Here is a 24,060-nt window from a genome sequence, read left to right as displayed (position 1 = left end):
GCTCGACGAAGCGGTCACCCAATCTGCGTCGGGTCTCACCGATGTAGAGGCTGCACCGGGAGCACCAGATGCAATAGATGACACCCTCAGGTTCACAGGTGAACTGCTGCCTCACCTGGAAGGACTGTCTAGCACCCTGAATGGTGGTGAGAGAGGAGGTGTAGGGACAGGTGCAGCACTTAGTATGGTTGCAGGGATAAGTGCCGGGAGGGCGATCAGTGGGGAGGGACGATTGGTCAAGGGAGTCGAGGAGAGAGCTATCCCTGAGGAAAGTGGAGGTGGGGGGAGGGGAAAATGTGCCTGGTAGTGGGATCCTTATGCAGGTGGTGGAAGTAGTGGAGAATGAAGTGTTGGATGGGGAGGCTCATGGGGTGGTAGGTGAGGACAAGGGGAACCCTGTCCCTATTGTGTTGGGGAGGGATGGGTGAGGGCATACATGCAGGAAACGGAGGAGATGCGGGTGAGGGCAGCATTGATGGTGGTGGAAGGGAAACTGAAAAAGGAGGACATCTCCGAAGTCCTGGAATGGAAAGCCCCATCATGGGGACAGATGCGGCGAAGGGAGAGGAACTAGGAGAAGGCGATGGCATCTTTGCAAGTGACAGATTGGGAAGAGGTGTAGTCAAGGTACTGTGGGTGTCAGTGGATTTGTAAAAGATATCTGTGGCTAATCTGTCTCCGGTGATGGCGACTCGTAGATCCAGTAAGGGGACAGAGGTGTTGGAGATGGACGGAGTAAGTTTGAGGGCAGGGTGGAAGTTGGAGGCAAATTTGATGAAATTAACGAGCTCAGCATGGGTACAGGAAACAGCACCAATGCAGTCGTCAGTGTTGCGGAGAAAGAGTCAGGCGGCGTTCCCGGTGTAGGCTTGGAACACGGGTAGTTCCACGTAGCCGATGAAAAGGCAGGCATAGCTGGGGCCCATGCGAGTGCCCATGGCTACACCTTTACTTTGGAGGAAGTGGGAGGAGCTGAAAGAGAAGTTGTTGAGGGTGAGTACCAGTTCTGCCAGACCCTGAGAGGCCTTGGTAGAATTTGATGTCTCTGAAACATCTGGTAATAGGTTGTTTGCAGATGGGCGTGTTGTTCACTCTTGTCCTGAGGTTGATAACACTCCCTGATTAAGCATTTCGGGGTCATTATGGGCACTGCCAGTTGTGGAGAGTTGCTAGTTGTGTCACCACTGACATACCCATGGAATGGGTATCTCAGCAGTTAACTGCTGGAAGAAGCACTTTCTGTCTGTTCTGATACGCTCTCTGGACTTTGGATCTGGTTTCTCAAAGTCAGCATGGTGTTCCTTTAAAGTTTGATGAAATAGAGCAATCTGCACCTAGTCATGGAGTCGTACAGCATAGAATCGCTCTTCAGCTCACCGACTCCATGCAGACCATTTGCACTGATCCTACATTAATCCTATTTCCTATTCTCCCCACATTCTCATCAGCTCCCCTTCAGACACTACCATTCACTTACATACTGGGAACAATTTACCTACCAACCTGTACACCTTTGGGATGTGGGGGAAACCCTCATTGTCACAAAGAGAACTTGAAGACTTCTCACAGACAGCAGTGGAGGCCAGGATTGAACCCGAGTCTCTGGTGCTGTGAGGCAGTAGCTCTACTAGCTGCGCCACTGTGCTGCATGAGACTGCAGTTGTTCTGAAACAGTTCAACAATGATGGAAGAGCTCCAGTGGGGCTGATGAGCATTGCACAGATTGTGACATCGTCAAGGGTGTGACTGATGCTGGTGGAACATCCGACACTGTGGATATTTTGTGCAAGTGCATGGTCTGGTGGATGGGTGCCATTTCACTCAGAAACAATTAGCATTGTGATCAATTCTGGATTAAGTTTCTGTGCTATGTGTAAATGAAAAAAAGCAAGTGCTAACCAATATATGTTCTAGGCTGATGTGTAGAGAGTATAGAGCAGACAAAAGTTTGGGAAGTTCTCCTTTGCTTGATTTGGTAGCCATTGGAAGGTGGAGGTTTTGGGGCAGAGTCCACTGGTCTCAAAACTAAAGTAAATTAATAACAAGTATGTGCTTTGGTTGGAGGGAGGTAAATTGGTAGCATTTTAATTATTAAAATTTAATTTTACTTCTAAAGCATTTATAAGTGTTTTAAAATCAGTAATCATATACTGTTTGGATGTTGTCCCAGAAGATTATTGAATCTCTAGCACTGATAAAGGCTAGAAATTACATTAAGAAATTAGGCTGTTCATAAAACCAGGCCTTGTGTTTTCATTTATATGACAATAGATATCAGCGGCTGCATATGTTGGATTAAAATAAAATGTATTTTACATGAGAACCCCTATAAATGATTCAGATTGTCTGGCCCTCGAATAAAGTTTTGCTTCACTGCTTTATTATGTTAAAGGATTTTTATGACGTCTGTTGTTGAACAAACAGTGCTGCATTTTGCCACAGAGGATTCACCAGAACTAAAAGCTGATAAACACAACATTAGTTTGCCAGAAAAAATTGTGCTTAGACTTAGCTTGTGCTTGGTTCAAGATCCCTCTACAATGGGAGCAGATTTGCAACTGATGTGATTGGATCAGAATGATGCTCTGACCACGGATGAGTTAGTCCAGTATGAATGAGAACAAAGTGCAGCTTCCAGCTGTTCATGTGGAAAGTGGTACTGCTTGTCATCACTTTGCAGAACATCAAGGGCCCTAGTTTTAAATTTAATTTGTGTTATTGTTTTCCCACCTGAAGGGTTAACGTTCAAGTCCTTTATTCATCTGGCCTGATCAAAGGGAAGATGGCTGAGGAGAAAATGGACCACATCTGGAGCTGAGATGAACTATTTACTAAGTGGCTTGGGTGAGTGTTTTGGCTTTGTTGTGATGATGTCTTATTGTTGGCTCGTACAGAGAATTCACTGAAGCCCTACAGCTTATAATGCAGAAATATTCATTCCCTGACTCTTTTTTAGATTTGAATGATCATAAATCACTGTTGTAACCTTTGCTTAGATTCTTTCTGCCATAATATCAACATTTATGAGGTTAAAATCATGGTAGGCTAATAACTGGACTTCAAGAATGTGACTGATGTTGATGACCAGCACAAACTCAACCTGTGCTGCCTTGCATATGGAAGATTGAGCTTGTAATCTGATGGGGTTGTTTATACTTTTTTTTTGTCATTTCCACTTTGATAATTTGCTTCAAAAAGAGTCTACATAAATGCCAGTAATTCTTGAGAAAATACAGCATTCTGTCCCAGAGAGTGAATCAGAAATGAATCCCAAGATCTGACAGATTAGAAACATTTTCTTTCATGAAGGAGTCAAAAATGAAGAGAGATAATCTTAAAATTACAGCTGGCCCCTCAGGTGGAATATAGGGGAGTATCTTCAACTCAATGGGTGTCGGATACGTGGAAATCAATTCTCCATGAGGCTTTGGAAGATGGGTGGGTCATTTAGAGCTCTTAAGATAGGTTGATAAATATTATGTTGATAAATATTATACATAAATATTTCTTGGGTTAAGATATGGAGGGAGAGGAACCCATGGGAATAGGTCATTAACTTAATTAACTGGTGGAATCAGTTTGAGGGGCTGAATAGCCTTCTATTGTTCCAGTCTCCATCAGATCATCATACAGTTGCAATCTCCAGAAATTCCTTGTATCTCAGTTCACTCTAAGTGCACGTCATAATGACTTGGCTCACTGGAATGGAAGGGGACAGTGAAGGGGACAGTCGCTCTGCTTGGCCCCACTTGAGATCCTGCAGGCTACTCCTGTCAGGTGCCCCTCTACTACTCTGGAGAAAAAAAGATGTTTTAGATTGATGTGGAGGCAGGTGGAAATGAAGAAATGATCCACAGATCTCTGCTAGTCTCCCACCCCCCCCCCCAGTGTATTGTGGAGGGCCGAGGTTGTCACGTGACAGCATGGCCTGGCACCTGGTCGAAAGCCACACCGCTGTCAATCAAGGCCTGGCTCCAGCCCCACCCCTCAGGGCACACCTGATGATTGGCTTCGGTAAACACCTTTGTACCTGGTACCGGGTCATTGGCCTGTTTGAACTACCTGGGCTGGGCCACCCCCAGCCCTCCAGCACTATAAAGAGTGCTCCATGTGTTGGTTCTGTCTCTTTGTTGCCCCAGAGGAATTGTGCAACAATGCTGGAGAGACCACTGGTAAGCTGTGCACCTCGACAGGTTTAGAAGCATCTTAAGTTAGGATTCCTGGGAGCGTGGAACCGTGCCTGCACTGAGTCAAGGACTGGTGGGTAGCATAGTGCTTTTCCTTGATTGTTTGTGCCCTGTTCGTTGTGTGTGGGTGTGTGTGTATTTTACTCCGTTGCGATTTTCCCACGCGTGCTATCACCGGTGCCTCTTTGTGTGTGTTGACCGCATTACCTTTTCCCGCATTTGTCTTTGTAAATAAAATCCTTCCTTGCCACACTGTGTTCAAAGTCCATTACTTTCGAGACCTCGAACTTGTCTCATAACACCACGTCACCCATGCAACCTGTTCTCCATTTCCTTCCATTCCCAGTGCTTAACTGAGGGCCACTGCTGAGAAGGCTAATGTTCACAATTAACGTGAATGATCCGTGAATATGGGGGAACTCTGAGAGATGCAGCTGGCTTGCCGGGAATATTACAGTGAGAATCTTTCTGTGAACAAATGCAAAATAAATATCCTTCCACCACTCCTCTCCACCCCACCAGGCTTAAAAATTCACAAAAGTCAAATTCAGGCTTTATTCCAGAGTTAAGAATGCACTAGTCAATGAAAGAATAACAATGGGGAGGAGGTTTATTGCTGTGGAAAACAGCATATTTACCAGAAATCTTCCTAACTCTGCAACATTTTATTTCACATATTTAAATAATCTTTGTTTTATGCGTCAGCAAAGCTGGATCATTCCATTCTTGTCCTGAGTCAGAAGATTTGAAGATTGCAGAGCAAGCTGCAGAAGTCATTAGCCTGTGTTTATAAAGGGACAGGTGGACCTAAATATTCAACCATGCAGCCCATGACTTTTCATGTTTAATCTGCATGTCTAAACCTTAGCTGGAGTGTGGTGTTCAGTTCTGGGCATTGTACTTAAGAAAGAAGTCAAGGCCTTGTTGAAGGTGTGGAGTAGATTTACCAGGATGGCACCAGAGATGTGGAACTGTAGTTCTGTGCAGAGACGAGAGAAACTGCCATTACTTCGCTTCCTGCCAGGGGGGATTTAACAGAGGTGTTTACTTTTATGTAGAGTTTTTGGGCATGAGTAGGAGGAAGTTGTTTCCAGGAGCAGAGCAAGTAAGGTTATGGTAATGGGTGAAAGAATAAAATGGGGAGATTTATTTCCACAACTGTGATGATCTGGAATGCATAGCTTGAATGGGTGGAGCAAGCTGGTTTAACAGTAACCTTAAAAAGTGAATTGGATCAATACTTTGGGGACCATTGGGGAAAAAGCAGGGAGGTGGGATGGAGTGGGGCATATCTTGTAACGATCTAGTAGAAACATGATGGATGAATGGTCAGTTGTACTGTAAAATTTTATGCCTTGATTGTTGTAAAAGTTAATGTTATTCAGGGATAGGAAGCTGCTGGTTCTCCAGATTCTGGCTCATACAACATCAATCCCACATTATTTCGTTGACAGTCAATGAGGGTAACACATGATGGCAAGGAACACTGCCTTGGCAACATACCTGCATTCAGGAATAAAAATAAAAATGTGTCAAGCATCAATCTTGTGGATAGACAATCCTTCATCTCAGTTTGAAAATCTAAGCAATCAATGTCTGTCATTGTTAACAATCAAGAGAAGTTCTGACTGTATAGTTTAGAAAGTATATCATCTCGTTAATTAGAAGTACTGTCAATATATCATTGCCAACAACTTTGAATATAGCTCATGGAATAGAATGCAATGATATATAAGTGTATTATGGCACTTAATGCTAATTTGCTTCCACTTAAACCAGGGCTATGTTGTAGAGTTGGGAAAAGAAGTGCAAAAATAAATAAATTAAACTTGTCAAGATGATTAGTGCAAATTGTACAAAAGCTTTTTCTTTAGTGATATGTTTGTTACTACAGTTGTGTAGCCTGTGGTGTAATTGGAATAGTTAACTTTCAGTTGTTAACTGTTGTATGGTCCATTCAGAAACATATTTTACATGCTGCAGGGGATTCACCTTGACAAAAAACCTTAAGATATAATACGTTATAGGAACAGCAGTACATTTTATATATTCAGTATCTCTGAACTTTAGCTATCTCCAAATTGATCCCAACATGAATAATTCACTTGTAATGTACACCTTTTCGATATGGTCTAATAAGAATCTGCCAGAACTAATCCAATGTTTACTTATAACTAAAAAGCTTCAAGGTAAACACCACCAGATTTGAAGCTGATAAATATTTGCTGTGTACTCGCCAAGAAAACTTCCAGCCAAAGTTTTTCTTTGACTCTTTGTTTTTTGCAATATTTTGGCAGAAATGTCTATAAGTGGAACATTTAAGGACATCAGATAAAGACAACTAAGTGGTATTGAAGGAACAGTTTTAGACACCTAATCCAGCCTGCCTGCTTAGTGCAAGGTACTGTTTGAGGCATCATCTTTCAGTCTGCCCTCTCAGATGGACGGAATATATCCAAGACTATTATTTCAAAGAAGAACAATGACCTGATAAATATTTATCCCACAGCCAGCATTACTAAGATAGATCAGCTGGCCATTATTACATAGTGGTTTGTGGAATTTTACTGGATGAAGATAACGGCCCATTTTCTGCATTACCATCATGACTGCACTTCAAAAGTTGCTGCAAAGCACTTTGAGATGTCTTCTTCATAGGCAGTCCCTTGGGGTTGAGAATGACCTGCTTGCCCTCAGGTTTTGTGGGTTCTGAGGTAGCTGATGAGGCCAATGTTATACCCATACGACTATCCACAGACAGGGCAGGAGGTGGCTGATGGGGTGGTGGGTAGTTTGTGAAGTGATGCGCTCCTTCTGCAACATGCACAGGGTCTCTTTGTCCTCCCAATGCATGACCCCCAGCTTCCCTAAAGCTCCTTCTACACTTTGGACAGTCAAGAGCCAGGCATTAGTTGGGATGTTACAGCTTTTTGAGAAGGCACTGACAATATTCTTGAATCTTTTCCTCTGTCTGGTATTCTCATCCCCTGACAGAGGAGGTACAAACGATGCAGCCTGCCCAACATAGCCAACTAAGTGTAACCAGGGCCTCGGTGCTGGGGATGTTGGCTTGGGACAGGACATTCGTGTTTTTTTGCTAATCTTGCCAGTGAATTTTGTGAAGACAGCATTGGTGTTATCTTTCCAGTGTTTGTAGGTTTTCTGGATCTCAGAGGCAGGGCAGGGATTACTGCTGCCTGGTAGACAGTGAGTTTTGGGCCAGGTCTGTGATCCTGATCTTTCAATCCCTCTCCTTCAATTGACCAAAGGATGGTATATTGAAGGCTGTGGTGAATTTCACCGTTGATGTCTGTGTTCTTTGAGGGTTGACTCTTGAATTATAGGAAGTCATCCACATTTTCTATCATCAGAGGGCCATGTGGTGTAGCAGGGGGAGGTTGATAAGACTCTTGCAAATGTTGAGTGTAAGGCCCATCACAAGAGCAGAAGGAAGTAGAAGCAGGAATAGGCCAGCAGGCTGCTCAAGCGTGCCCTGCCATTCAATATGATTGTGACTGATCCATACTGTCCTCAACTCCTCTTTCTGTTCCCCATAGCCCTCAATTCCTTGATCTTGCAGATATTTATCCATCTCCACCTTATATATTTATATATAGATATAGATATATAGATATATATATCTAATGATCTGGCCTCCACAATATCCTGGTAAATATTTATCCCACAGCCAGCATTACTAGGATAGATCAGCTGGCCATTATTACATTGTGGTTTGTGGAACTTTACTGAATGAAGTTAACTTGGCCAATTTCCTGCAGTACCATAAAGACTGAACTTCAAAAGTTGGCTGCAGAGAATTCCAAAGATTCACTGCCCATCTTATGTTCTGTTTGAGATATCGCAGAGTGATGAAAGGCAAAATATGAATGCACATCTGTTCATTTGGAGTCTGAAGGTGATAGAGGACTCAGCTTGCAGATGGGACAGATATTGTTATTTCAGTAATGAGTTGATGGAACTCTGATGGTAATAGTGTTGGAATATGTTTTTAACTGGCAGTACTCAGTTTGGGAGTTAGAAGTCCCAATGCATGCCTTGCACAAACTCTCCCGGTGAAGTGCCACCCTCCACTGGGAGACTGTATCAGAAGATTTACCCCATATGAGAAACATGGAAAATAGGAGCAGTAGTAGGCCATTTGGCCCTACAATCCCAGTCCACCTTTCAATACAATCATGGTTCAATACCATATTCCCACTTTTTCCCGGTCTCCCTTGATGACATGTAATAAGAAATCTATGATGCTGAAGGAACTCAGCAGGCCAGGCAGCATCCATGGAGAAAAGCAGGCGGTCAACGTTTCGGGTCAGGACCCTTCTTCAGGATTCACGAGGAACCGGAGAGCAGAGGGAGAGCAGTGAGAGAGGGACTCACGAAGCTCCTGTCGAAGAGAGGAAGAAAACTTCTTCAAAGTGGGCATCCTTGAAGAGACTTCGCAGTAGGGCAGGCATGGTGGTGTAGAGGTTAGCGTAATGCTATTACAGCGCCAGCGACCCAGGTTCAATTCCGACTGCTGTCTGTAAGGAGTTTGTACGTTCTGCCCATGTCTGCGTGGGTTTCCTCCGGGTGCTCGGGTTTCCTCCCACATTCCAAAGACGTACGGGTTAGGAAGTTGTGGGCATGCTATGTTGGTGCCAGAAGTGTGGCGACACTTGCAGGCTGCCCCCAGAACTCTCTATGCAAAAGATGCGTTTCACTGTGTGTTTTGATGTACATGTGACTAATAAAGATATCTTGTCTAACTGAAGAAGGGTCCTGACTCGAAACATTGACCGCCTGCTTTTCTCCACGGCTGCTGCCTGGCCTGCTGAGTTCCTCCAGCATCATCGTGTTTTTCATCTAGGTTCCAGCATCTGCAGTCCTTTGTTTCTCTAATAAGAAATCTATCTCCTTCTTAAATATATTCAGTGACTTGGCCTCTATAGCTCTTATGTAATGGAGAATTCAACAGGTTTACCACCCTTTGCGTGAAGAAATTACCCCTCATCTCAGTCCTTAAATCTGTTGCTCTGTAACATGAGACTGTGACCCCTCATTCTAGACACCCCAGCCATGGGAAACATTTTTCCCAAACCCAGCCTATCTACCCCTGTCAGGAGTTTGTAAGTTTCAGCAAAATTCGTTCTCATTCTTCTGAACTCAAGTGAATACAAACCTGGCCAATTAATCTCTCATGCAACAATCCTGCTCTCCCAGGAATAAGTTAGGTGAAGCTTTGATGCATCCCTTCTGTTGCAAGTATATTCTTTCTTTGGGGAAGGGAGCCAGAATAGCACACAGTAGTCTAGGTGTGAATTCACCAAGGTACTGTATAAATCCAGCATTATAGGGGATTCTAACAAATAGATAGTTACTTGGATGTTTTTAAATACTTCAATAGAAAATTTACAATAAGAATGGAGAGCAGACTAGAATCAAATTGAGATGGATTAACTGATTGTGATTTTTCAGTGAACTCTTCTGTTATTGAGTTACAGGCTGTCCTTGGGTTATGAATGCCCAATTTTTGGACCCCTACATATGAATGATCTCCCATAATATCATTAAATTCAAAAGTCTGACATATGTACATACGTTTGTACCTACAAATGGCAGAACTAGCTTCTTCTCTCCACTTTTAGTAATTATTCTTTCTTATCAGTTTTATGTGTTTTTGATGCCACCCATTACACTACTGTGGAGGGTTGGTTACCATATTGAGTGATTTTTGAGTATTTTTTGACTTATGGGCAAAGTCAATTTGTGAATGTCTGTAAAAACAGAACCTATTTGTTACCTGGGGGTAGCCCACAAAGAGAATCCTAAGGGTTAATTTAACAGAAGTATAAAAAACTGGGTTTTTATTGGAGATGTAAGGATAAGCTGTATCTGTGACTTGATGAGATGGATTTAAGACATTTAGCCAAAGAACTGAGGTGGTTGGGGTGGTGGTGGGGGGGTGGGTGGTTGAGAACCTTTATGATGTGACACATTGTTATATGTGGACCAGAACCCCCTGAGACCCAGTTGTATGGCAGATTAGGCTTAAATCATCTTTGAGAAAATTGGGTTCAGTTTGGATTGCGCCAGAATGGATTTTTATAAGTAAATGCTTTAATGCTCAAGAATGTATATATAGATGCATTATTTCATAAATTAATATGTTGCTACATGTTAGCAAGGGCTCTAACAAGTCCGATTGTGTCTGGTGGAGTGCGTGCTTGCCATGTACTGCATGCCCCAAGTGGGGTGGGATAGGATTCTGGGTGCCTACGCTTAGCTCGGGTGACAAAAAAAAATTGATATCCTCAGGCTTGGGTCAGATTCGGAAAGTCCGTGTTTGGGTCAGGATTTAATTTTAGATCTGAGCAGATGCCTTGTGATTTGCCCTGTCTAAATGGGTGATGGAAGGTATTGGGTATCGCTAGGAAAATGTGCAGGGTTATGGGAAAGGTGTAGGCTAATTGAATTGCTCTTTTAGAAAGCTAGCGTAGGTGTAATGGGATAAATGGCTTCTGATTTTGCTATATATTTCTTTTAGTGCAAAGTAATGAGATTGGATAGTCACGGAGCAGATTTAACCAGGGTAAAGACAGCTATCTCTCTCTCCCAGGAAGCAGCTTGCCCTAAGAAGCTCGGGTTCACTTGGTGGCAAAACAAGACCGGTGAAATCTGCCGCATAACCCAATGTTGTTCTTACTGGTTAAAGAACAGGGCCAAATAGAGCTGGTGTGTGGATGGTGGAACCCCAAGCCTGATGGACAGCATAATTAAGATGGAAATAAAGGTCCAAGGTAGGCTGTGTAGGTGCCGATCATGGCAGAGTTACAGAACAGAAGAAGGTAATATGGTGCTGTAGGGGTGGGAATAGGAAGGAGTGGCAATATCAGGTCAGAGGTCCCTGTGTGGCAGCAACTTTCTGAAAGCTAGCGTAGGTGTAATGGGATAAATGGCTTCTGATTTTGCTACATATTTCTTTTAGTGCAAAGTAATGAGATTGGATAGTCATGAAGCTGATTTAACCAGGGTAAGGACACCTATCTCTCTCTCTCAGGAGGCAACTTGCCCTAAGAAGCTCGGGTTCACTTGGTGGCAACCTACAGGTGGTCACAGACTATGGCTGCTGCCATGTAAAATTTAAACAGGTCTGTTCTCCTTGGAAGAAGTGCCTGGGAGATGTGCAAGTCATTGCAGTAGATATGGGATCAGGAGTTTTCTTCCAGGTTCCAGAGATCCATTCCAGGCTACTCCACTCCTCCAGCTGTAGGCAGCTGAACATCTGACCTACCTTTAAGTCTGGAGCTGGGAGAGTGCAAGGGTTACTCACTATCCCATGACATGGATCAGGTGTAAAGCACTTGGATACCCAATCTCTAGCTTTAGCAACCTACCAACCTACCATGACAAAAATAAGTCCTCATTTTCAAAGGTCTCCCATTGCCACACCAAAAGCTACTGGTGCATTTCCCAATCCTCAAGTGAGACAATTGATCTCCGAGATTTAGAGGCTCTAAGTTAATAGATGTTCACTAAATGTTAAATTATGCCTCACCCCACTTAACTTTGCCAACCCTAGTAATTGAAGTCCATGCAAGACACTTGTCAAATGTGTCACATGAACAGCAACTAATGCGGAAAGTGTAGATAAGATTTACTTATGCAGCTTACAAGCAATAATGTCCAAGCAGATTACAAGAAAATTACATTTGCCTGTTAAAATTCAATATCTGCTCTGCAATAGAACAGATGCCATATGCAAATCATATGTTAATCTGCTGCTGAATATTAACAGAAAAAGCTGCAATCTTTTGATAAATATCAGTGTCGAATTTCTGGTGACTGAGTCCTTAAATCTGCTTTAGTAAAGGCTTCCACCAAGACATGATGAACATATTAAATAATTGGGCATTGATTGCTAATGATGTTGGCAGTTGGCATTGCAACAGAGATTGACACCTGCATGAAAACTGTGAAATTATCGTCTTTCCTTCATCCTCGATGCATCTGAATCCTGAAACTCCCTTCTCAACAGTAACTGAGGGAGCACATTCAATACAAGGACAGCACCTCTGGCCACTTCAGGGCAATTAGGGATGGGAAATAAATGCTGGCATTGCTGACAATGCCCACACCCAACAAAACAAAACAAATGTGGACTTGATAAGGGCAGGCATTAGTCAGATTTGGTTGCCCAGGTGTCACCATCTTCTGCCAAAGTCACTCACAATTGCAGCCACATCCTGGAGAATAAAGTTAACCCCTGAATTCCATGGCTGACATCAATCTCTCCTGAACCTTCCTTGCTTTCCCTTCTTTCACTCCCCCCCCCCCCCCCGCCACTCCCCACCCTTAGAATTGACCTCTTTTTGCTGCTTCTGATCTCCCTTCATCCTGTCATTCAGCGGTGTCGGAGCCTCTGTGCAAGTGGCAGTGGGAGGGCTGGTGGAGATGGGCAGCGAATTGTGGCGTGGAAGGGGAACTGAACTTTCAGAGGTGTGGCATCCTTGTGAAGACTGACTGATATTACTCTGAACATATTAAAATGCTACTTAAATTTCTCCTTGAATATAACCGTATTCAAGGTAGACAGAGTACAAAATATAATCACATTATAGTATTTAACATATAATTATAGTAGTGGCAAAAGAAACCAAAAATCATTTTAGTTCTAGACACCAGGACTTCATTCTTTTGTTAGACTCCTGGCCGGGAGCAGAGGGCAGTAAGGACCTGGAGCATTCCCTGGTCTTGAGCCTCTGCTATCATTCTCTTTAACCATCACAGCAGAGCTTTTCCCAATCTGCATCATGATTCCCTCATCCCCACCCCTACCCACCATCTTGTCTCGCTCAAACTCACCTCAACATGAGGCACACCTCCTGCTCCCTCTGAGGAATTCCAACTAAGGAGATCAGAGGCCCGGGCAAGCGTGAGGAGTGCCTGAATGGATGGCCATAGAGTCATAGTGTCAAAAAGCAGGGAAGCAGGCCCTTCGGCCCATCATGCCCATGCCAACCCATCTTGACCATCTGTAATAATCATATTTACTGTCACTTGGTCTGTAGCCTTTGGTGCCTTGGTGATTCAAGTGCTTGTCCAGATACTAAATGACGTGAGACCACCTATTTCTACCACCTTCTCAGGTAGTGTGTTCCAGATTGCATTCAAACTTTGGGTGAAAACATTTTTCCCCAGATTCCCTCTGACCTGCTTACTCGTCACCTTAAAGCTATGCCATCCGGTATGAGATGGCTTCCTTATGGGGAAAAGTTTCTCACTATCACCCCTATCCATGCCGCTCATAATTTTCTATCTCTGTATCACATCCCCTGTCAGCATCCTTCACGCCAAGCCTATCCACTCTCTCCTCATTACTGAAACGTTCCATCTCCAATGCAGTCACATCCTTCCTACAGTGTGGTGACCAGACCTGCATACAATACTCCAACCGTGGTCTAATCAAACTTTTCTCAGGTTATATCATGACCTCTGCGCTCTTGTATTCTGTGCCCCAGCTAATGAAAGGCAGCATCCCATATGTCTTCTTCACCACCTTACCTACCTGTGCTGCCACTTTAGGGATTCTTGAACTGGTCCATTTGTTACTCAGTACTCCCTAAGGCCCTACCATTCATGGTGTATGTCTTACCCATATTAGACCTCTTAAAATACATTGCCACACACTTATCAGGATTAAATTCCATTCTCATTTGCTCTGTCCATTTTACCAGTTGATTAATCTTCATTTTTAATCCAAGACTATCCTCTATTACTATCCACTATCAACACCACCACTAATTTTCTTCTTCCTGAAATCCTCTTTCATAGAAGTAAAAAACCTCCCTGTGAGGTTTGATGCAAGGTCCCACTCGCAGAAGAGCAGGTGAGTCCTGCAAAGTGCCCTGAACAATACTCCAACAACTTGCAAACAAAAAGAGATCGGCTGCTCTGACTGTGGCTTCTTGTCTGTACAAGTGGCTGCCTTGTTTGCCCATATCACACGTTGATGGCACTTTAAGGTTCAAGTAATTGTGTGGGGGATGTTATTTGGAGCTGGATAAAGAAACACAGACTTGAGGATGTTTAAACATTAAACTGAAAATGACTTAAAGTACAAGTGAGCTCACTTCACTGAGGAGCAGTTAAATTTCCATGTGTATTATTTTCCCTCCTCCCATTTATATCTGGTGATTGTTCTGCAAAAGTTTGTAAGTACTCTTTGTTCCCCTGGTTGTTCCACAACCCAATGCCCTGAAGGAAGATTGTGTCCTTTTCCCTTCTGCCTCTGGGTATTAATTATTCACTAAAGAGCCAGAGTCAGGCAGCAATAACTTAGGAAAGCTTGATCCAAGAGACTCCCTAAATTGCACAAGAGGAAACTAATGGAGTGATCTTCCATGCCCTGCACAGTGTTTAAATAGATGGGAGTCATGCAATAATTTGCATTTCTTTAGAGAGATAACAAAGGCTGGGAGGAATTTTGGGGCAGGTGTGGCAACGGTTGGTGAAAGGGAGAGGTTTTAAGGAGCACTTGGAAGGAAGAGAGATTGGTAGGAGGCTTGGGGAGAGGGGAATCTCAGAGTTTAGGGCCTGAAAGTTGAAGGGACAGCCACTAATGGCAAGGTGAAGGAATTGGAAATTGCACATGGCCCCAGGATTGATGGTATCATGGCTTCATATCCAAATTACCTGTCCACAACCCCACTCTTTGCTCTTTTAGCTAATTTACAACCCTTTTGATCTGATTGCTATATTTTCCCTATAAATGCCCCCGTATGTCTATTTTTGTTGCGGTATATTTTGCAAATTATGCTTCTTAAGCTAAAATGCCCTCACTATAGTTTGACTGTGAAACTCATCACAGTATGACAGCAATAATGTTGTAAGATAAGGCCACTGTTGTCTTTACCCTGAAGTGACGAGGAGAGTGTAACATTTTCAAAGCAAGATAAACAGGTGCAACCTTTTCCAATGCTGAGTGACCAGAATTACAGAGAAAGCAACAATACAGACTTTGAAATAATGGGATTCCAGATTGCCTCCAGCATATGTCTTCAGCTGAATGAAGGAATTATTTTTGAGTGTAAAACCTCATGTTGAGTTGAAAAGCAAAGAAACTGCAGATACTGGAAATCTAAAATGTTAACTCTGCTTTTCTCTCTTCACAGATACTGCCAGATCCTTTGAGTATCTGAACATTTTTTCTGATTTTATTCCTTATATTGCCATTTTCTTTCAGCGGTACGGTAGTGTAGCGGTTAGCATAATGCTATTACAGTGCCAGCGATCGGGGTTCAATTCCCACCGCTGTCTATAAGGAGTTTGTACATTCTCCCCGTGTCTGCGTGGGTTTCCTCCGGGGGCTCCAGTTTCCTCCCACATTCCAAAGATGTACGGGTTAGTCGGTTAACAAGGGTGTAATTGGGCAGTGCAGGCTCTTTGGGCTGGAAGGGCCTGTTACTGTGCTGTATAGATTAAAAAAAAGAAATCTGCTTTGTGCAGTACTCTTAATGTGGAAAAATGTCTGAAGAAGCTTCACACGTGTTATCAATAACTGGACTCCAAGCTGCATAAGGAGATAGAAACAGAAAATGCTGCACACACTCAGCAGGTCAGGTAACATCTGTGGATAGAGAAACAGTTAAAGTTTCAGGCCCTAGACCCTTCATTAGAACAGAGGGAGATATTAGGACAAGTAGTCAAAAGATTGTTGGAGAGGATAGGCTTTGGAGGGTAGTGGTAGAGAAGTCTAGGGAAGAAACTCCAGAAGTTAAACAGCTGTTAACCATTTCACTGATGAAGTAACCAGAAGATGCCATGCTTGCCAATGGTGGAGCAATGAAAATTTGGAGGAGCACATAGATCTTCAAGGGTATTCTGTCCTCCACTCCCACACTGGAGAAGAATAGTGATAGAGTATAGTTTGAAGAATTGAGGATACAGTAGACTATCCATAACTCTGATTGCTAACTAGTTATCCAATGGATTACCAGTGGGATTGATTGTACAATTAACTCAATTTTGTAAATAGGGACCCGGCGTGTAGGGGCACAGCACTCAGAATGACCTGCATCAGAGTGAATCATGGTTGCCAACTCCAGCTGCTCACATGCCTGGAGGGTCCATCAAACCTCTCATTGGCAAGGGTCCAACAGACTTTTTCCAGGTATTTTTATGATTAGTAATCTAAAAGTTTCAAAGGAAATGGAAAGTACACACCGGTTTTTTAATCCTCCAATGAAAAATCTTCCTGGTGTTCCTTACAAGAGAGTCAAGGAGATAAATTTTTATTTTGCATATAGAGAATATGTGTGTGTGCGCGCGTCTGTGTGTGTGTACGTGCGCACGTGTGCGCACACATTTGGGTGTGCAGGTATGTTTGTTTAGGTAATAGCGCATGTATGCATGTGCGTGTGTATGCTCATTTATGTGTTTTAGTTTGTGTGTGTGTGTGAACTTGAATATACATCAATGAAACTGATTTCATTTATGAGGGTCACATATAGTGAATAATTCCATGCACTGGTGGTGATGTTTTCTGTGGAAAGACTGATTGTGAGGTGGGTCGTCCAGGCTAAATGTAATTAAAATGCTCAAGCCTATGTGGGAGTTCAGCCAAAGGGCAATGCCCTTGATGTAGCCATGAGGTAGACCTCCTCATCTTTACTACAGAGCAGTGGTGGATAACTAATGCAGAGGTGGACCTTTGCCGGTACATTAGTTTCAATTAATTAAAATAGGAATGTGGGAGTACTAACGGGTGCCCTTCCTGCTCTTTCAGAGAGGGTAAGAAAGAAACAGAACTCAAATTAGTAATGTAGCAAAGTTGATTTGGCTACTTTCACTGTAATAGAAAACAGAGCTGTTGTCTGTACATTCTGGTGGAAGTCTCCACATTTGCTAATGACTACCTTATTACTTCAATTGCTGTGCAATATCTGTTCATCCCTGTACCATGCACTTTCGCTCCATCTCTGTACAATTGATCTCATATAATTTAAATCTCAGCATTAGGATAGCAATTACTGTAAGAGAGAATTCATGTGATGTAACCTGAATTGGCTGCACTCTGAGTGTTTGCCTGCATTATAGACATTGCACTTCAAAGAACTTGTATTTGTCTAGTGGCTTTTAACATGTAGATCTGTCCCAAGTTGCTTCACTGGAAATAAAGGGAAATGCTGCAGAGTCAGGCAGAGGGAAGTTTGGTTATTAGGATGGATCATGACATGGTTTCTCAAGGTATGGAAGTTTAACACGAGAGTTCCAAAGAGTGCAGATAAGATAGTTAAAGCTGTCTTGGTTGTATAACCAAGAGGTTGAAATTACTTGGAGAGATATTGTACCTGAAGTGCTTTTGGATGTTTTAGTGACCTGATATGACTCTACAAATGTGACAGAAAAATCTCAGCAGACCAGACAGCATCTGTGGATAGAGAAATGGAGTTAGTGTCATCAACTAATAATATTAGCTGTTTCCCTTTCCACAGATACTGCCTGACCTGGTGATTGTATCTAGTATTTTCTGTTTATTTCAGATTTCCAGTAGCTGCATTATTTTGCATTGGGGGGGGGGGGGTTTATGGATATCTGTTATAGCCTGGTGGGTGAATCCAAAATTTGCCTGACAGTCCAGTGCAGTACAGAGAGAGGGCTGCATTCTTTGAGGTAGTAACTTCTGGATGAGGTATGAAATCGATGTCCTGACTGCCCTCTCAGGTGGATATCAAAGCAATGGAGTTCTCCCCCAGTGTCTGGCCAATATTTAACCCTCAGTTGATATCACTGAAAGACGGTTATCTAATTGTCTGCTGCATCTCCTACATTTGAAAAGCAGACGACTGGTTGTGGACAGTACACAAAAAGTGCTGGTGGAACTCAGCAGGTCAGGCAGCATCTATGGAGGGAAGTAAACAGTCGACTGGATTCCCATGGATTCCCACTGCCCTCTCCTACTGGATTCCTTGTTCTTCGGCCCTTTGCCTCTTCTACCTATCACCTCTCAGCTTATTATATCTACCACCCTCCTCCCCCACCCCCACCCACTACCTTCCCCCTCTCACCTGGACTCGCCTCTCACCTGGACTCACCTATCGCCTGCCTGCATGTACTCCTCCCCCTCCCCCCCCCACCACCTTATTCTGGCTTCTGCCCTCTTCGTTTCCAGTCCTGATGAAGGGTCTCAGCTCAAAACGTCGACTATTTATTTCCCTCCATAGATGCTGCCTGACCTGCTGAGTTCCTCCAGCACTTTTTGTGTAGTGCAACTGATTTTGAAGCTTTTCAGGACCTCTAGGGGCATGGAAAGTACTTGGATTCTTTCTTTATCCCTCTTCCCTCTTTCTCTCTCCCTTTGTTAACAGTGTGTGTGTGTGTGAAGGGCTCCCAAGAACTTGGGGAATTCACAAGATATCAACAGAGTGATTCTTGGGCAGGGATCTAAATTTGACTGCATTTGGAATGATGTATTAAACAAATGCCTATCATGAACATAACTACATACACTCTCATCCTAACTATGCTCAGTGAATATGGGGCGGAGGGAGGGAACCCGTAACTTTGCTGTCCCAACTTCCCCTTATTGCATGTTCTCATAATTAATGAATCTGCATCATTAACGCATGTTTATTAGATCCTTAGCTCAGCAATGTTGATACTGTTTTCTACAGAAGTGGCAATTTCTAGTATATTTTGGAGAATTGTGCAAATATCACTTACGCTGCGCACTGGAGCACATGCTTTGAAAGGTCATTGCAAACCTGGGATGTGTCTTGTAACTGGCAGGTTAAACACGAAAAGAAAAGTGGATCATTCAGGAATATCAAGCTTGGCCTGCAATATAATTGGCATTGAACAGTGTATGTCGATGCCCTAATGGGTTATAATTTATGAGACCATCGTTGGACTGCAGACTGTAGCGTGATTTAATTAGGGATCGATTGCAAGATTGTAGACAATACATCAAGATTTACTCTCCTTCTAGGAAGCGGGAAGGATGAAAGAAAAATGCATCTCAGCCAATCTGAATGAAAGAAACTGACTATTAAGAAAAACCCTGATAATTAATTACAAACATCAATTCTCAGCTTAATAAGTTACACAGTCCTGGTAGAATGAATTGAATAAAAGAGCTCAGAGACAGAGGGGATAATATGAAATTAATGGCTATGTAAATTGCATTTTGCTTTGCAAATCCATCAGATGAAACTGGCCTTAGAGCAAGGATTGCAGTGTCACAGTGTCTGTAATTTGCTTTAGCTCCAGACCCATTACTACTCCTCTGGGATTCGCCAATGAGATACCATTGGCAGGCTGTACAGTGCGACCCTCGCTTGTAATTTCAGTGGAGGCTCTTCGATGTGATGTTCCTGGGAACAGCCCTTTTCAGTTCTCGCTGCTAGTGGCAGCTCGCATTCATCAGACTGTCCAGAGGGAGTCCCACTCCATGTCCGGCTCCAGCTACAACAGCTTTCGGTAAGAATGTGCTCTCTGAACAGCTAGTGCTTTGATCAAGAATATTACAAATGCTTACGGGTGTGAGCACTTGCTCGTTGTTGTTGCTCCCTTGAATAAGGTTTGCTGCAGCCTTTCTGGATACCATGGCGATAGAGTGGATCGCCTGCTGCTGTAGTAAGGTGCTGTAACCATGGTGAGAGCAGGGTTCCACCAATTGCTAACGAATGATGAGAAGGATTTCCTCTTGTCCTGTCAGCATGTGGAATTATCAAGCTGCTCTCATTAATAACCCAACGTTTTGTGTGTCTGCAACTGCTTCAAGTGAAGTTGGATTACTCTGATGTACTGCCTTCCTCTATTGTAACTGTGATGGAAATCAGGCTATTAAATGTGAGTATTCATCAATGCTAAAAAGATGTATTTGTAAGTCCGGGAGGCAGGCGGGTGGGGGTAAGAGGAAATGGCCAGCAGGTTTTACCATAGAGAATTTTTCCAATCTATTCAGCTACCTGTCATAGATTCCTGAGAATTTTCTATTCCAAAGAAGCTTTGTGGAAAAAAATGTATTCTTACATTTCTTCTACTTATGAACAATAACTTGACTGGCTCTTACTTGTCTGGTATTTGCAAGGAAACCACTAGCCTTTAATGCCTTATTTTCAATTCACAGTACAAGTAACCTGCAGGGTAACCACCACTAATTCTTCTGTCTGCCACGCAGTGGCATCATTGTGGTTGGAACTGGAAGGATTGTTCTGGGATGAACAGGCAATTCGTCCCAGGTCTTCGTGCTTGCTTCAGGTTTCACTAATTGCATGTCCAAGACTACCTTCTTGGGCGGCAGAGTGCTGCTGCAACAGGGCTCTTGCAACCCAGAATCAATTCTGACCTCTGGTCTTGTCTGTATAGAGTTTGCATGTTCTTTGTGTGGGTTTCCTTGGGTTCTCTGGTTTCCCCCCATATACCAAAGATCTAAAGGTTGGTAGGTTTCTTGGCCATTGTAATTTTCCCCTAGTGTGTAGCTGAGTAGAAGAATTGGGGAGAGTTAAGGGAAATTTGGTGAGAATAGGTTACAGGGTAAAATCAGTGAGGAATGAGATTGCGGTGTGAGCTGACATAGACTCGATGGGCAGAAAGGCCTCTGAAGTTATAAGGAAATATGGAGGGAAAAGTGAAATGGAGGTCAAATGTCCTTCCTGATTGTGTGCTTTGAACGGGGAGTGCTTGAGCATCAGAACTTAACAAAGGGGTGAATAGGATGGGTGCATTTAAGAAGAGGCCAAGTCAAGATGGTTGCTCACCACCACCTTCTCAAGGATGATTAGGCTGAGCCATAAATCTTGGTCTTATTGATCCCCAGATCCCCAAAATGAATATTAAGAAATTCACAAGAGTGGAAGGTATGTCCTCAAACTGTTAGGTAAAAAGACAGTTGTCCTACCAAGAGAGGCCAAATTCTGTATTCCTTGGAGTTTGGAAGAATGAGGGGTGACCTTATTCAAACATGCAGGATCCTAAGATGCCTGACAGGGTAGATGTTGAGATGTTTTCACTAGTGGGAGAGTCACGAACAAAGGGACATAGCTACAAAATAAGGGGCTGGTCATTTAAAACTGATGTGCATAGAAATGTCTTCTCTCAGAGTGTAGTGAGTCCCTGGAATTCTCTGCTCTGGAGGGTGGTGGAGGCTGGTTCATTTAGATATATTTAAGTTGAAGATGGATAAATATTTGAAAGGTTACGGAATTATGGGTTCTGGGGAACTGGCATTAAAGAGGAGTTGGGGGCAACATAGATCTGCTATGATCATATTGAATGACGGGTCAGGCTGAGTGGCCTACTCCTGATCCTATTTTCTTGTGTTGTAATGAAGTAAGGTGGGAGAAAAATCAGCCTAGAATCTTGGGGCCAAATGGTCCATTCCTGTATTGTGAATGCAGTGTAGTATATAATTACACATTTGTGTTTTGAGCCACATTGCTGGTTATGGTTAATTTAGATTGAGACGAAACGGTATTTATTTGTTCCTTGAGCGCCATCTAGAAGCCACATGATTTTTAAAATTATTAATGGAAAATACTTAAAATAACAACTATCGCATTACTTGGAAGCTCCTCATTAGTGGATGTCAGTGGGCTTGATACGTGCAGGAAATTCTTTGGGATGGTGATTTTGAACAATCAAAGGCTGTGATGTCTGTAGACACTCAGTACTGTTTAGGCAATGTACATTGTCATCCATGGGGATGAGTTAGAGTGTAGGCAGTGCACAGCCTTTTGATGCCATACGTTGGAGCAGGTTGCAGCAGGTCAGTCCATTTGGAGCAAGTTCACATCCAAGGCAACATCTATCATCAAAGATCCCCACCATCCAGGCCACGCCATCTTCTCCATCTACCATCGGACAGGAGGTACAGAAGCCTAAAGTCCCACACCACCAGGTTCCAGAACAGCTACTTCCCTTCAGTCATTCGCTTCTTGAACCAACCTGCACAACCTTAATCACTACTTCACTATAGCAACACTATGACCATTTTGCATTACAATGGATGTTTTTTTAGTTTTAGTTTTTTTTGTTCTAGTTGTGTTCCTTCTGTATAATTTTGTATAATTTATGTTGTTAATTTATATTTACCTTGTGAGTGTTGTGTATCTGATTCTGTGTGCCTGTGATGCTTCTGCAAGTAAGTTTTTCATTGCACCTGTGCATACATGTACTTGTGCATATGACAATAAACTCGACTTTGACTTGGACATTTTTCCATACTAGCTTTGTGATGCTTTGTACATTGAGAATCATAGTGACTAGGTGGGACTGGGAAAGGGTGGCCGGTGGGGATACTGTTTACAGAGTCACTTCCTCTATTCACATGCCAATGCCTGACTCAAGAGATCTGACAGGAACATGGAAACTTGCACCTGCTCGACTGTTGGGACTGGGTCATTGGGGCATGAGGAGGCAGAGAAAATATTTAATCCTGGAAATTGGATTTAAAAATATTCTACCTATGTTTTATCTGTGAATCACATATAAAAAGCATTTTGCACATTTTGAAATGTTTGCGCCTTGATGTCATTCATGTGTGAGGTGCATTTTTGCTGATATCCATGGAAGTTCGATCAAACAGTTGCGACTATACCCTTGCTTTTAGAAGAAGAAGAAGAAGAAGAATTCTTTATTTGTCATTGTACTGTTGCAACAACAACACAATGAGATTACGATGGCATTCCCTTGCCTAATAAAAACCAAAACAGTAAATTGATAAGAGCAATTATAACTATAAAATAAAACAAATATACTTACACAAACTTAAAGTGTAAAAAAAATAAAAAGGCAGTGTGCAAATGAACCATGATAATAATAATAATGATAATTAGCAGCATATCAATATCAATATATTAAATAACGCCGTGATGAGTCCAGCCAGTAAAGGGGGGAAGACATAGTATGTGTATGTATGTATGTATAGGAGGTGTCAGCCCATGTTCAACAATTTAACAGCTTTGGGAAAAAAGCTGTGTTTCAGTCTTGTACTTTGTGTATGTATTGTCCTGTATCACCTACCAGAGGGGAGTAGTTTAAAAAGGTAGTGAGCAGGGTGAGCTGGTTCTCGAATGATGTTTAAAACCCTGCTTCGACATCGAGCCTGATAGATGTCCTCCATTGCTGGTAACTGAGTCCCAATGATGTCTTGGGCCGTCTTGATGACCCTCTGCAGAGCCTTCTGCTCCTTCCTAGTGCAGCTGGCATACCAAGCAGTAATGCACTCAGTAATAACAAAGGTCATATGTTACATGGAGCAAATCGAGCCACAATGCAGGAAGCACATGTGGTTTAACAGGTCCTTTGTTGGAAAATGGATCTTACCAACACTGAGTCCTCTACATTGACTTCCCTGTGCTGCAAATGGGCTTATAGTGCTCCCTCACACACCCTCTATTCAACCATTTCTCCCCATTTCTGCTCCCCACTTCCATTTTCCCTCCCCTTGGTTTTGCCCTTTTTTTTCTCCCCCTCTGATTTCCCCTCTCCATTTCCCTTTACTTTATACCGCATTTATAACTACTGCAGAGAGTTTGCTTTAGCAACTCTGACCCATTTCCCAGCAGGCAGTGGAAGAGGGAGAAGATGGCAAGCTCAAAGTCAAAGTCGAGACCCAAGCAATGTTCAGGCTGATAAAGAGCAAGTAACCTTCATGCCACAGAATTGCCAGACAATGACCACCTCCAAGACTCATCCAGGGTCAATGGAGAGTATTCCATCACATGTACCTTGTGGATGGTGGAAAATCAAGAGGTGAGTCATTTGCTGCAGGAAACCCTGCCTCTGACCTACTCTTGCAGCTACGACATTTATGTGGCTGGTCCAGTCGAGTTTCTGTTCAGTATTGACCCTAGAAAGCAGAGGGACTTGGCGA

The 24,060-nt window shown here is 43.0% G+C and overlaps 1 protein-coding gene across 2 annotated transcripts in view; it reads left to right on the top strand.

Annotated features, from left to right (window-relative positions):
* The window catches only part of sema4ba (sema domain, immunoglobulin domain (Ig), transmembrane domain (TM) and short cytoplasmic domain, (semaphorin) 4Ba), a 340,196-nt gene that overhangs the window by 111,442 nt on the left and 204,694 nt on the right, over window positions 1-24,060 (top strand). The window contains exon 2 of one of the 2 annotated variants that reach the window (XM_052040699.1): window positions 2,737-2,844. The gene's annotated coding sequence lies outside the window, so the exon portion shown is untranslated. Of the gene's footprint in view, window positions 1-2,736; window positions 2,845-19,615; window positions 19,662-24,060 lie in introns of those variants that run through there. The other variant, XM_052040700.1, reaches the window with a different exon arrangement.

This window comes from Pristis pectinata, chromosome 28 (assembly GCF_009764475.1).
Source record: "Pristis pectinata isolate sPriPec2 chromosome 28, sPriPec2.1.pri, whole genome shotgun sequence".
NCBI classification, from domain to species: domain Eukaryota; kingdom Metazoa; phylum Chordata; class Chondrichthyes; order Rhinopristiformes; family Pristidae; genus Pristis; species Pristis pectinata.
This window is presented reverse-complemented; position numbering and strand designations above follow the sequence as displayed.